We start from the raw sequence: 14,798 nt of genomic DNA on the forward strand, positions 1-14,798 counted from the left end.
GGCTCAATAGCTGTGGGAAGTTTTGTGATTAGAAGGAAGAAGCTTAAGTTATTTGAAAAAGATCCCCTGACATGGAACAGACAGGTGCCTCGTCATAACTTTACTGTAATTAGTTGAAAAGGACTTAGAAGTGGGATGACCTTGGTCCTACCTGAGTTTATGACTTAAGGAGTGAGAGACCTTGAGAAGTCACAGAGGTGCAAAGTTAGATGCCAGCTGAAGAGAATGGAATATTTTCCAGTTTTTCAGCTTGTGATTACTTTCAATCACTTCTAAGAGACAATGCTTATTGTTGGAACACAATTAAGCAACAGCATGGAATGAGAGCTAAAACCAAAGTGAGACTAAACACAATACAGATAAACTCTTTGTCTCTAGCATGCTAGACTTTTGAACAGCGTTAGATGTGGTTAATTGAAACCATTTTTGCATAGGGCCTCCAAAACAAACCAGGTTTTTATCTCTCTAGCTATGAGGTTATAACTTTCTTTGGTGCTTTCTCATCTTCCCAACTCCATGGAAAAGATATCAGAGACATCTTCTGTGGCAGAACCCTCCCCTAATGAATAAAGATTTCAGGGGAGCAATCACTGGGCGAGGAGTAGGCGGGACTTCCGGATCAGAGAGGGGAAAAGATGAGGCAGGACTTGCTTTAGGACAAGGAGAGCTTAGAGGACAAAATGTAGCTAACAAAAGGCCCTTGTTTAGATGGTGGATCCGCCAGGATTCGCCACCAGAGGAGTTATATTTAATATAACATACAAAATTAGGATGCTAGTTGCTGTGCCCAACAATTGTGTTACGTATTGCTTCTAAACTGTTTGTGTGGTGTTTTCCGTCAGAAAGGCGACTCAGTTGGATTCCAGAGAAAAAAGTATGGTGGCAAAGCGTGGATTTGGGAGAAGTGTAAACCAGCTATGACTGTGAATTTGGATGCATGGGACTGGCATGGCGGTGACCCATCATGGAAACTTAAAGTGGAGAGATTTCGGAGCTCAGGTCAAAGAGTCTGCCGAGATTAGAACAGGCTAGGCTCACTGACCTGCCCGCCACCAGCCTTAACATGTTGACTTTTTTATTATTTCACACAACAGTCTTCTCCTACCTGTCACTTGAGAGCCCTCTGCTTCTCTCAGCCACTACGTCCTCAGAATTCTATTTATCTCTAACAGTTTATCTTTCTCTCTGCTAATGGGCACAGACTATTTTTGTCTCATTCCGCAATCCAAGTTGACAACAATATTTGTGATAAACACAATCAATATTATATTTCAATGGCATATTCTAGAGTAATTTATTCGAGATTAATAATAAAAACACTTGCCACAATCAAAGAAAAAGCCCTATTCTTTCCCACTCTTTGGAGTATTTATTTTACTGGTTTGTCCTGTTTTGCTATCTTCCTTCAGGAGAACACAAAATCCCTGAACCCATGTACTGGTGTGCTGCCCCATGCTCTGGTCTCCTGGAGCCTCAACTTATAGCCATCTTCACAACCCTTGCTCTTAGGCTCTTCATGCTCTGGTCACCTGCTTACTGCTATTCAAGTTGAGCATATTGAAAGTAAAATTTGGATAATTACCTACCAAAGTAATATATGTCCATTTTATAAGTAGAAAAATGAGGAAAATAGAAGTTAGCCACATCTGTCAAGCATTTTACCAACTGAATGTCACAGAGGAGAATTGGTTCTGCCCGTATCCCTTGTACTCTGCTTTCTAACTTTGAGGACTATGTCTTGATGTTGTGCCAACCACCTGGCAGCATAATTAATTCTTTGAGAAAGAAAAGCTGGGATAGAACTTTGATGGCATTACCCACTCATCGAAGGAGCCCAAGGCCATACAGCCCCAAGGCTCGTTGATGACCACACAATCAAATGTACTTATGGTTTGAACATTTATTATATTTTCTAATACTACATCTCAATAACCGATACATCCAGACAAAACAAGACTTGTTAGAATGCAATGCTATGCACGTATAGAGGAACCACAAAGTGAACATCACAACACATATAGATAATTTAATACAATGTTATACTTTTAAAGTGGGAAAACTACTAACTCATTAAGTACTTAATTCCTGTAAGTTTCCCTGAATTAGCTGATATGTCTTGGTAGAAGAATATTACTTAGTATTTCTAATTAAAATAAAACAAAAATCTACCTTCTCTGACTTATAATCCTTTTCAAGTGTGTATGCCTTTGAGAGCTGTATAATTCATTTTGCTGCCAGTGTTTCCTTCTTGCTCCTCTAACTTCCTTCCATTTATTACTCAATTATGTCAGATCAAGCAGTCTGGGATTTGAGGAGACACTACCTAGTGGGTAAGAATGTGATCTCTTTATCGACCTACTGTTCTTCAGGTCAGCTTCTATCTCTGTCAATACAAATCTGGTTTTGAAGATGATAACAAGTTATTGAATTTTCTAAGAGTGGAATGGATTGCCTCAAAGCCTGGAGAAGTAGGCAACAAAATAGCTTGCTATAAATGGACTCTACTAAATCCCACTTATCCTATTTGTTCCAAATGGTTGATGTCATGGTATGTTAGCTGACCCTCAGGTTACAAATGAAAACCAGGAGAGTTGGGCTGTCACTGAGGTAGTGACCCTGGGTTTGGTCTGGGTAGTAAGCATGACACTGAGTAGAGGGAACGAAGAGGTTCTGATGTGTATGATGGCAGGGCAGGGTAGGGAGATGTAGCCACCATGTGTCAACTCTATCACTACTTTTGTTTGTTTGCAGGCTCTGACTGGCTAGGAACTGAGGGGCAGTGTGGTAGGTGGCTTTCATGATCTTCATGAAACTTTTTTTTGGAAAACAGGGTTAGTTAGAATAGTAATTCAAATCACAATATCTTCAAGACATGGAAAACACACCTTAAAGTGTGATATACAAATGTTCTAGTTTTTGTTGGGCTCAGTTAGTAAGTCTGTGAGTAAGTGTGAACACCCTAATGTCCATGCATACATGAGGCTCTGTGCCTCAACCAGCATAGCTTTGGGATGTTCAAAGCCTCAATGATGCACACTAATAAAATTAATGTGAAAATTACATCGGAAGACTTAATGCCCTTTAGTTGAGCAATGAAAGTCTTTGACTTCATGGATATTTCTTAATGCAACTGATCATTAAGGCCTGGCTCAACTGATCATTTTCTCTGATCTTGGCAGAATTTAGCCAGGTCTGTAAGCACTATTAAGGCAACAATAGTGATTCAAAATTCCTTCAAGGATTGATATTTAGAGTTAGGAAAACAATAATTCTTAATTCTTGGATCAAGTGCAAAATAAACTTCAGAGGAAAGAAAACAGTTTTCTGAAAATATTCTTTCCTTTTCACTGGACGAGCTTGGCAGTCTCTTCTGTCAGCAGCTATGCCTGGGAGGCGATCTTATTTGTCCATGTTTGCAGTTATTTAAGATCCCTACGAGTCATGACTTGTATACCTAGCTTTTATTCAAAAGAAACTCTCAAAACAAAACAAGTAAGAAAGTTTAGTCCTGGGAACAACACAAAGAACATTCTTAAGTGTGTTCCAGACCTCATTGGCTCTCTTTATAAGCATGCATACAACCGAAGTGTATTTTTGTGGCTTCTAGGTAATTCTCATAATTGAAAACATACCATCTAAAAGATCAACAGGCCCACACATGTAGAAGAACCCAATTAGTCCTCTTCAATTGACTGCCTCGTGGAATCACTGTTTCCTCTCACAAGGAGGCCAATATGCCTTATCATGTGGTGAAAGGCTGACCTGGCAGATCTCAGTACTTTAGTGTGCTTGGCACTGCCAAGCTCTGGAGGGCTGGCAGAGGGGTGATATTCTGGCTACCCTACCCAGTGCTCCATTAATCATTCAGAAAATCTAAAATGAAGTGGAAAGCTCTCTGAGCATTAGAACTGTTGGTCCCCATCCTCGACTTTTGACTCAACTCTATATGTTAAATGTATTTGTGGATTCTTCCATCCAGGTGACGTTAAGAAATCCTGACCTAAGTAGTTGTGGCTTAAATCCTCTTCACTAAATTTTACAAAATACAGTCGTCTAAGTGAGATCTGTGTATATGTACATCGTGGTTTTACCAGAGAAGATGATCTTCTCTGCACTACATCCAGTGATAGACTGACAACTACTGCTACTTCTGCTTCTGGTGAAAGAGCTTGAAATCAGTGGGTCAAGTAGTCATGGAGCAAAACTGGATGTAAGGTTGAGGAAGCACAGCTATATTGCAGCATATAAGGATGAGGGGGAGCATGAGGGTGGGTGGGACCTATCCTAGATTCTCAGCATCCTACACATCTTGAAAGACCCCCTCCCAGAAAGGAAATTGTACAAGCCCAAGGCCCTCAACTATAGAAGTAAAAAGTAAGTTTTTAGATATGTGGGACAAGCTGACCCATCATTTAGACGAAACAGACCAGAAAAAAAAAAAAAAAACAAAATACAGAAACCAGACTAAATTATGGGCACTGCTCCATGGGCCACCTGACAAGAAAAAAAAAAAGTCCCTGACCCCCCGGAAGCCCTGACCACCATGTACTTTTTGCTAACTCACTGTTATGATTATAGCCAAAATAGATAACATACACGTATGTTTCATTTACTCCACCAATCACATCCCTGTAACTATACATCTGCTTCTGTAAGCCTGCTTCTGCTCCCCAAAATACTATAAAAAGCCCACCCTGGCTCTGTTAGGTGCGCCAGTCTTCCGAATTGACTGGGACGCCCACAGATACCTGTGTATCCTGATCAATAAAAATCCTCTTACAGATTACAGCCTGGACTCGGACTGGTCATTGGGCTCGAGGATCTCCCTCCTGAAGAAAGATTCTCTCTGAGAGTCTTACATTATGGGGGCTCGTCCGGGATCGGAGATCCTCTGCCTAGAGACTACCGACCACCCACCGGGAGGTAAGCTGGCCAGCATTTGTCTTGTCCTGTCTTGTCTTGCTTTGTGACTTGTTCTGTAAATGCTTAGTTACTTGGCTTGGGTTTAGACCGTTTGTATTTGGGCGGGCCAGAGAAGGAGCTGACGAGCTCGGACTTCTCCCCCGCAGCCCTGGAAGACGTTCCAAGGGTGTTTAGAGCCCGGTTTTTCGGGGCTCAGCCTGTATCGGAAGGATACGTGGTTTTGGGTTGGAGGAGAGAGGAGAGAGCGGGATCCACTGAAGGATCCGGACCCTCGTCGCCTCTGTCTAAATTTTTGGTTTCAGTTTGACACCGAAGCCGCGCGGTGCGTCTGTCTGTCTGACTGTTGGAATTGTTTGTCTTCTTTGTGTCCTAATTTTCTTTGAACACCTGTGGAAATTGGTTATAGGATTCTTTGTCTTGGTCTTGTTTGTCTGGGTTGTTTTCTGTGGTATTGTCCAGTGTCTTTTTGACTTTTGTTTCGTTTTTGGACTTTGGATAGACAACTGTGTTTAAAATCTTGGACTGATGACTGTGTTTGAAATCATGAAACTGTTTGCTTTGTTTGTCAAGGAGTTTTACTTGGTCCTCTTGGTGCTTAACTTGGAAATAATTTGCTTGAAAAAAATTGTTTTCTGCCGGGGAGTTTTATCTTTCTCTCTTGAGCCTCCTCCCCAAGGAGAGATGCCCCTCCCTTTGCTCCCCTTGTCCAGTCTAGCTGCTGTTAACAGTTGTGTATGAAGAACTCCAGGTTAGTGAGTGACCCTGTCTAAAGAAGATATTAACAAGAGCCTAAAGGGACAACACAGAGTAGAAAAATATAGGGGCTGAGTGTGACAAGCATGCAGGCCTGCTAGCAAGCTACAGGCTGCGCGTGGGCAGTGGTGCAGCTCTGGCCAAGTCAGCGTAAGAGGAGTTTCAAGGTGATGAGGCCGGCTGGGGTTGACGCTTTGACAACAAAAAGATAGATATAGAGTTAGTGGTTGTTTTATGAGACTTTTGGCCCTGAAAAAAAAAATTCCAGTTGCTGCCTTCAGTGACCAGACCTTCAACACTTGCTCACAGAAGGAGAGTGTTCATTAGCGAAGTTCTTTAAGGGAGCCTGCCTTATCTGCTGGCCCTATTCCAAGAGAGGAGTTGATCTCCAACATTAAGTAACCTTCCCTGTTAGTCATCATTGACATGGAGAGTGCCTTTGATCCTATCCCCACAGCAGCCAGTTCCTGCCCCTGTGGTCAAAATGCCCCAGGTTGGGGGACAGAGAAGCCCCTGAGATAGTTTCGGAGAGAATCTGCAACAAACTGTGAAGAACTTTGTTTTGCCAGTCAAAATTTAGAATTCAGGCTTTGGCTGTGGCCAAGGTCAGGATTAATGTTTTCTTTTCCATGGGCCTTTAGCCCACTGAGACAGTTTGGTAAAGGGCTGCTACTGAGGTCCTGAAAGTCCCAGGTGAATAGGTGTACAATTCTTTTGTCAGCCACTTGGCATCTAACACCCAGGTCCTAACCATCTCTCCATCCTTTTGTTATTAGTTCTTAAGTCCAGAGAGATGGTCGGTAACAGATCAGCTCCCTCTGCTTGCCGTTCTGTTTCATTTTTACAACGGCCTTTTTGTCCCCAAAAGTCCTCCTGGCTTAGCTGTGTGACTAAATGCTATTTGTCCTCTTCAGTGGACCTCTATTCTCTAGATTCTCTTCTTGTTTTCTCACCATCCCACTTGAGATGCTTGTTAGTAACTGTTACAGGTCTTCTTTACCACCGAGGAAAGACAGAATCCTACTAGAGGCCAGAAAGAATGTTCCAGACATGGATAGAAGACCCTCACTCCTGACTGTTGACTTGAATACCCCTGAAGGTAGGGAGTGCTCCAGGTCTACCGCCAGGCTCCAAGGGTGGGTCTCTGAGGGGCTGGAAAATGCCCCACCAATCTGGCTAAGATAAAGAAAAGATATAAAGAGAAAAAGTTACAGAAATTTAAAGGGTTAAGCTAAGTTGCTGAGAGTTAGTGTAAGTTACAGAGAAAATAAAGTTGATAAGAGAGAGACTGAAGAAGAAAAAGAAAAAAAAGGTAAAAAGAACAGGAAGCTAAAAAAGAAAAGAGACAAAAAAAAAAAGCTAGAGAGCTAAAGAGAGATAAAAGACAGGAGAAAAATATATACTGGCCACAGTAGTTAGAGAACCTAGGAAGACAGTACCTGGCAACAGAAGAGAATTCCTAGCTAAAGATCAGTGTGCCTATCGCAAGGAAAAAGGACACTGGGTCAGGGACTGCCCCAGGAAGAACAAGAGGGGCCTCTCCAGCAGCCCGGAAGGCAAGCCTCTTGGTCCTAGAGTGCTGGCTATGCGCTAAGATAGAAGGGAAGCCTGCCCAGTTGTTTTGTGAATACGGGGGCCTAACACTCTGTGCTCCTACGCCCAAATGGGCTAGTGTCCAGCAAAAGACCTTGAGTACAGGGGACTACCGGCAACAAATGATATTCATGGACTACCCGAAGAATGGTGGACCTTGGCGTGGGCCGGGTATCCCACTTGTTCCTTGTGATTCCAGACTGCCCCTACGAGTCTAAACCCTGCAACCCTGCTCCCGGACCCTGACCTAGACACCCCCCTTCATGACTGTCAACAGGAGCTCACTAAAGAGTGGCATAAAGATCGGACTGATCAGCCAACAGAGGGGGTAGATGCCATCTGGTTCATAGATGGGAGCAGCTTCTTAGAAAAAAAAAAAAGATGGGCTGTGCCACAGTGGTAGATAAAAACAGAATCATATGGGCTCAGGCCCTACCAGAAGACACTTCTACTCAGAGGGTAGAGCTCGCTCCCCTCACCAAAGCCCTTGGGCTGAGAAGGAGACTTAACATCTATGTGGACAGCACGTATGCCTTTGCTACAGCCCATCAGCAGAGGGGCCTGCTGACATCTGAGGGCAAGAAAAAAAAAAAAAGAGATTCTGGCTCTGTTAAGGGCCCTACATGACCCAGCCAGATCGAGGAAGAGACTCTGGTACACCTCAACGAGAAAGATCCTGCTACAATTTTTACAGGCAGAGGCCATGGTAAAACAAATACATCAATGGACTCACTTAGGGGTAAGCAAACTCATCCAGACGTTTTCAAAAACTAAATATTATGTCACAGGTCTCAAGTATCTCATGGAACAGATAGTGCACTGATGTATACCATGCCAAAAGGTAACTGTTTTCAGGAAAGTTGACTCTGGTAGGAGGCTCCATGGGGAACGGCCTGGATCCTACTGAGAAGTGGACTTCACAGAGATAAAACCAGGAAAATATGGTTATAAATGTCTCCTAGTGTTTATAGATATCTTTTCAGGAATAGATAGAAGCTTTCCTCACCAAACGAGAGACGGCCTCTACAATCATCAAGAAGATACTAGAAGAAATCTTCCCCCGATTTAAAATGCCCAAGGTAATCTGGTCAGACAATGGCCCTACTTTCGTTGCCAAGGTAAGCCAGGGTGTGGCCAAGTATTTAGAGGTCGATTAGAAATTACATTGTATTTACAGACCTCAAAGTTCAGGACAGGTAGAATAAATAAATAAAATTTTAAAAGAGACACTGACCAAATTGACCGTGGAGACTGGCACAGACTGGGTGACACTCCTTCCCTCTTGCTCTCTTCAGAGCAAAAAATATCCCTTCCAGATTCAGCCTTATCCCCTTTGAGATCTTATATGGGGCCTCAGCTCCCCTGACTGTATTAGATGATGTTACTAAACCAACATGTCATAGTAATAATGATTTATATGCCAGGCTAAAAGACCTACAGGTGATACAGAAAGAAATCTGCTCACAGCCGACAGCAGCCTATGCCCCGGAGACCCCTGAGACATGTCATCAGTTCCAGGTTAGAGACTGCAGCTACACTGAGCCCAGACACTCGAGCCTCGCTGGAAAGGACCGTACCTGGTGCTGCTGATCACCCTGACAGCCGTCAATTCTCAGCCCTCACCAGCAGCGTACTAGCTGTTGGGGCTGAGAGCTGGGACCTAGAGGGACACTCAGATCTTCAAAAAGCTCCCTAGACTTACACATCAGATAAGTGGATACATCAGAGACGTGACTGGGAGGTTGCTATAATGCTTACTTAAAGAGTGTGCTTTAGAAACAAAAATTTCATGTTTGCCTGTTTGCCCTGGGTTCCCTCAAAATAGATATAGAGATAGGCTTGATTTTTATTGCAAATGGTGTAACATTACATATGTTAGTACTCCTAACACTTCTTGGGACTGTGCCTCAGGGATCACAACCTATATAAGTTTAGAAGTTCTAAAAGACCTTGATTTATAGGTTCAGATAGTGTCCAGATTAGAATCCTGATGCTAAAGACTTAATAAGACACAAAAGAGAGTTAAAAATTATTTAAGGCTATCTAGGTGCTACAAGGACAACACAAGGACATCTGCTGTTGCCCTATAATGCAAGGCTTATAGAAAATTCAAAACTGCCATTGACTCAGATATAAAAAGAATAAAAAAAGACTTTTTAGCTGACCTCCAAGAACACCTAACCTCCCTCTCAGAGGTAGTCCTTCAAAATAAGAGAAGATTAGATCTGATATTCCTTAAAGAAGGAGTCTGTGTGCTACACTAAAAAAAGAATGTTGTTTCTATACAGATCAGACAGGAATAATAAGAGATACAGACTTTCAGTCATTCAAACTTTTGTGCTGAGACAACAGTATCAGATGGTGAAACAACAAGAAACAGAGGTACCTTAACCAAGTTGAGTGGAAGATTCCACTCAAGGACAAAAAGAAAATGGGGGAATGAAAGACCCCCTCCCAGAAAGGAAATTGTACAAGCCCAAGGCCCTCAACTATAGAAGTAAAAAGTAAGTTTTTAGATATGTGGGACAAGCTGACCCATCATTTAGACGAAACAGACCAGAAAAAAAAAAAAACAAAATACAGAAACCAGACTAAATTATGGGCACTGCTCCATGGGCCACCTGACAAGAAAAAAAAAAGTCCCTGACCCCCCGGAAGCCCTGACCACCATGTACTTTTTGCTAACTCACTGTTATGATTATAGCCAAAATAGATAACATACACGTATGTTTCATTTACTCCACCAATCACATCCCTGTAACTATACATCTGCTTCTGTAAGCCTGCTTCTGCTCCCCAAAATACTATAAAAAGCCCACCCTGGCTCTGTTAGGTGCACCAGTCTTCCGAATTGACTGGGACGCCCACAGATACCTGTGTATCCTGATCAATAAAAATCCTCTTACAGATTACAGCCTGGACTCAGACTGGTCATTGGGCTCGAGGATCTCCCTCCTGAAGAAAGATTCTCTCTGAGAGTCTTACAATCTAACTTCTGTGATGCAGCTGTCTTTCAGAAGGTGCTGGCAGTTTATCTCTCACACAGAGGAGTATACTTTGCTCCAGAATCACAAGATCTAATGAAAAATGACCAGTGGTAATTAGACGTGCTGTCTCATCTTTTCCAGTGGAGCCCAGATCAGCAATGGTGTGTATGAATGGCAATAGACACAAAGAAAAATGTGTCTGTACAAATCTTGGAAGGATAAAATAGTATGACTGCATTATTTCTTTTCTCAGTAAGTCAATTGGGCAAGAAAAGGAATTCTGGGAAGTGTAGTCTCAGTTTAGCTAAACTGACATGGATAGTATGCACCCACATAGAATAGAACAAGATTAACTGAGTAGCCAGATTTATTCACTGGTGACAGGTAATTAGACATTTTAATTTATTTGGTAGAAAGCCTAAGATGGGATGTGTAAAAACCAAAAGTCTGTGCCTAGAGAGATGGGCCTAGGAGTTAAGAATGCTTACTGTTTTCACAGAAGACTAGAGTTCAGTTCAGTTCTCAGCACCCGTGTTGGGTGGCTCACAATCACCTATAACTTCAGCTCTAGGGTTCACTTCTCCTGGTATCTTAGAGCACCTTTAATCAGGTACAATCCCACACACAGACACACATAAACACACACACACACACACACAGAGATACAGATGCATATATATACATATACACATAGACACAGACACATGCACATAGATAGACACATACAGACACATGTACATAGACACAGACGTATACACACATAGACACACACATAAACACAGACAAATAGACACAGACACATAGACACAGACACAGATACACACACACACACGCACGCGCACACACACACGCACGCATGCACGCACGCACACTAAACAAAAATAAATCTTAGACCTAGAGAAATGGCTAAGCAGTTGAGTGTATACTGCAGCTGCAAAGAACCCAAGTTCAGTTCCTAGCACCCACACTCCAGTTCCAGGAATGGACATTCTTTTCTCAGACACATACAACACACATAATTTAAAAGTTAAAAAATTACGAAAAAACTTTTGTAAAAGCTAAAAGCCCAGTGTAAGTTATTTAAATTAAAGAAGATACAGAGAAAATTAATAGACACTTTGAGCAAAGTTAGAAATATCAAGCACACATGAACCTTTCTCAGAAAGCGGCTTCTGAAGGGGTCTCTAGCAGTGAAGTCAGTGACCCCTGGAACTGTAGGTGTTCACCAGCACTGTCTGAATGAAACATGGGAAAGTACTCAGGAGAAAACTAGGGAGACAGAATGGTCTCCAGCTCTTTATGGAGCACAGGTCTTGGGCCAGATGAGGTCTGTGACCTGGCCCTGTCATTCCATTCTTAGCAGTTTGGGGTGGGGGTGGGGGGGAAGATGGAATTCTCAGAGAGTTCCTAGAATTTGTTTTTGTTTGTAGACATGGCTTTACCATGTAACCCATGCTGGTCTTAAACCTGAGATACTCCTACCTCAGCTTCCCCAGCTGAGCTGGGATGACAGCCCACCATGACTACTGGGTTCCTGAAATTCTTAGGACTCTCACATCTTTTGACTCCTATAATTTTCTCTAAAGGGAAGCCAGTACCTTGAATCATATTCAAATGGGCAGAATGAACCAGTGACAGTTTTCTAAAGCTACCATGGTGATAATGCTAATGACAGACATTCTGAAAAATTTCACATTGGGAAGATATCTATTTAGTTAAGCTTATATCATTAATAACTGACTTTCCTGTACCGCATTAGGTGATGGCTTTTGCTAATTGCATGTATATGATTGCCCCCAAGTGCATTTATCTTTGATCTGCCCGTGTCATAAATATTTCAGTGCTTCCTGTCGGAGAAGATGATTCATCCTTTTATCCGTAGATTGCAGAGAGATTTAATCTGAGTAAAACCAAGAGTGCCCCTTAGACTCTGAACAAGTAGAAATGCAGGAGGCATTCTGTTGTAGTTTTCATAATATTTTAAAGGAAGAAAAAGCTTAATTAGTCTGAATGATGTAGACGCAAAGAATGGTTACAGTTGAAAGAGGAATTAATGTTATAAAAAGAACTTATGGGGAAAAAAGAAATGCATTATTTATTTGATGAAAAGACTAGCCTGTAAAAAAGAAAATATCTCCCCAGATACCTACATTGCCCTCAAATTGCTATTTTCTGTCTGGCAGAAGCTTGGCCTCTGTATGTGCAAGGAATATGTGCCACTTAGATGGACTGTACTTCAGTGCTATGACCTGTCTGACCTGAGTTAGAAGCATCTTCAGAATGCAGAATACATCAATAAATGAACATGTCAGCAACAAAAGAGTTGAAATTGCTTTAATGCATAGTCTGCAGTGCTTGAAGTATCCCACAGATTAACTCAAGATCTTAAATCAATTTTTACTAGAGATATTGACAATGAGAACCCAACTTATATAAAAGTTCACAAAGAATGCAGCCTTAGCTACTTAGGGTTCCTAAATAGAATGGAAGGGAACTGTGGCAAGTGTTATCTGCAATGAAAGGCCTTTGAAGATGCCCAAAGAGTCAAACAAGCCTGATACTTTCATGACTGACAATCTCTTTCAGGATAGCTTCCTTTCCAGGGCAGAATGCTCACCGTGACCTTAGTAAAATGGAGCCCAACAATACAGGTCAGACTAGCACAGACTCATTACCTAAGGCTGTCATTGAAGTAAGGCTAGACAGAAGGCCAGTAAGGTTGGGAGGTCTGGCCATGGTCACATAGTGACCCCCTGCCTCCACTGATAACTAATTTGTGATTCCCTTTCATAGAGAAAAGAAATGGGGTTTCTTATTAAGCATAGACATGCCTTCCTTTCCTCCCTATAATTTAGGACCATTACTGTTTGAGTGTTTGACTACTTCTGTCTTTAGACATTACCACCTGGATGAGGCCCATTTCTCTTTTTCCTTCTTCCCTTACCTCACCACTAAAGAGTCTTGATACAGATATAATTAATTATTCATTGGGATTCATTGATCTGACTTCAGTATAGTAGAACAGATTCATCTCAGGGTAAAAGCAAAGGTTGCAACAGCCTATTACAGTGTCATTTCCCCTGTTAAAGCCATAGATGTATAGGGTTTCCTCTAAGAGTCTGCTCTCTGTGATACCCCAAGAAGACCAGAAGAACCTGAAGTATCCCTGTGGATGCCATGGGCTTAAGGAAGATGTGGCATAAAATATTTATAGGCCTTCAGAAGGTGTCCTGGAGGCTGCCAATTTCTATTTGGCCCAGGTACTATACTTGGAGGCCTGGAACTGAAAGAGACCTCTAGTTTCAGAAGGAATCACAAGCCAGTGTGTTACTGGTAATACCCAACCAAATGAAATGAAAGGCTATGAGCCATACGTTCAAGTCCCCTCAGACTCTTGTTTTTTTTTTTTTTATTGTTTATTTTTTTTTTTATTAACTTGAGTATTTCTTATATACATTTCGAGTGTTATTCCCTTTCCCGATATCCGGGCAAACATCCCCCTCCCCCCTCCCCTTCCTTATGGGTGTTCTCCTCCCAACCCTCCCCCCATTGCCGCCCTCCCCCCATAGTCTAGTTCACTGGGGGTTAAGTCTTAGCAGGACCCAGGGCTTCCCCTTCCACTGGTGCTCTTACTAGGATATTCATTGCTACCTATGGGGTCAGAGTCCAGGGTCAGTCCATGTATAGTCTTTAGGTAGTGGCTTAGTCCCTGGAAGCTCTGGTTGCTTGACATTGTTGTACTTTTGGGGTCTCGAGCCCCTTCAAGCTCTTCCAGTTCTTTCTCTGATTCCTTCAACGGGGGACCTATTCTCAGTTCAGTGGTTTGCTGCTGGCATTCGCCTCTGTATTTGCTGTATTCTGGCTGTGTCTCTCAGGAGCGATCTACATCCGGCTCCTGTTGGTCTGCACTTCTTTGCTTCATCCATCTTGTCTATGAGCCCCATTTTTTAATAGGGTTATTTGTTTCCCTGCGGTCTAACTTCTTGAGTTCTTTGTATATTTTGGATATAAGGCCTCTATCTGTTGTAGGATTGGTAAAGATCTTTTCCCAATCTGTTGGTTGCCGTTTTGTCCTAACCACAGTGTCCTTTGCCTTACAGAAGCTTTGCAGTTTTATGAGATCCCATTTGTCGATTCTTGATCTTAGAGTGTAAGCCATTGGTGTTTTGTTCAGGAAATTTTTTCCAGTGCCCATGTGTTCCAGATGCTTCCCTAGTTTTTCTTCTATTAGTTTGAGTGTATCTGGTTTGATGTGGAGGTCCTTGATCCACTTGGACTTAAGCTTTGTACAGGGTGATAAGCATGGATCAATCTGCATTCTTCTACATGTTGACCTCCAGTTAAACCAGCACCATTTGCTGAAAATGCTATCTTTTTTCCATTGGATGGTTTTGGCTCCTTTGTCAAAAATCAAGTGACCATAGGTGTGTGGGTTCATTTCTGGGTCTTCAATTCTATTCCATTGGTCTATCTGTCTGTCTCTGTACCAATACCATGCAGTTTTTATCACTATTGCTCTGTAATACTGCTTGAGTTCAGGGA

General features: G+C 42.2%; 1 long non-coding RNA gene across 2 annotated transcripts in view; it reads left to right on the top strand.

The window, feature by feature from the left end:
- LOC134481882 (uncharacterized) overlaps positions 1 to 14,798 on the top strand; it is a 72,619-nt gene that overhangs the window by 42,376 nt on the left and 15,445 nt on the right. For both annotated transcript variants that reach the window (XR_010057767.1, XR_010057768.1), the window contains exons 2-3: positions 4,783 to 4,923; positions 8,694 to 10,417. This is a non-coding gene — a long non-coding RNA (uncharacterized LOC134481882). The remainder of the gene's footprint in view (positions 1 to 4,782; positions 4,924 to 8,693; positions 10,418 to 14,798) is intronic.

The sequence above is a fragment of the Rattus norvegicus genome, chromosome 14 (assembly GCF_036323735.1).
Source record: "Rattus norvegicus strain BN/NHsdMcwi chromosome 14, GRCr8, whole genome shotgun sequence".
In the NCBI taxonomy this organism is placed as follows: Eukaryota; Metazoa; Chordata; class Mammalia; order Rodentia; family Muridae; genus Rattus; species Rattus norvegicus.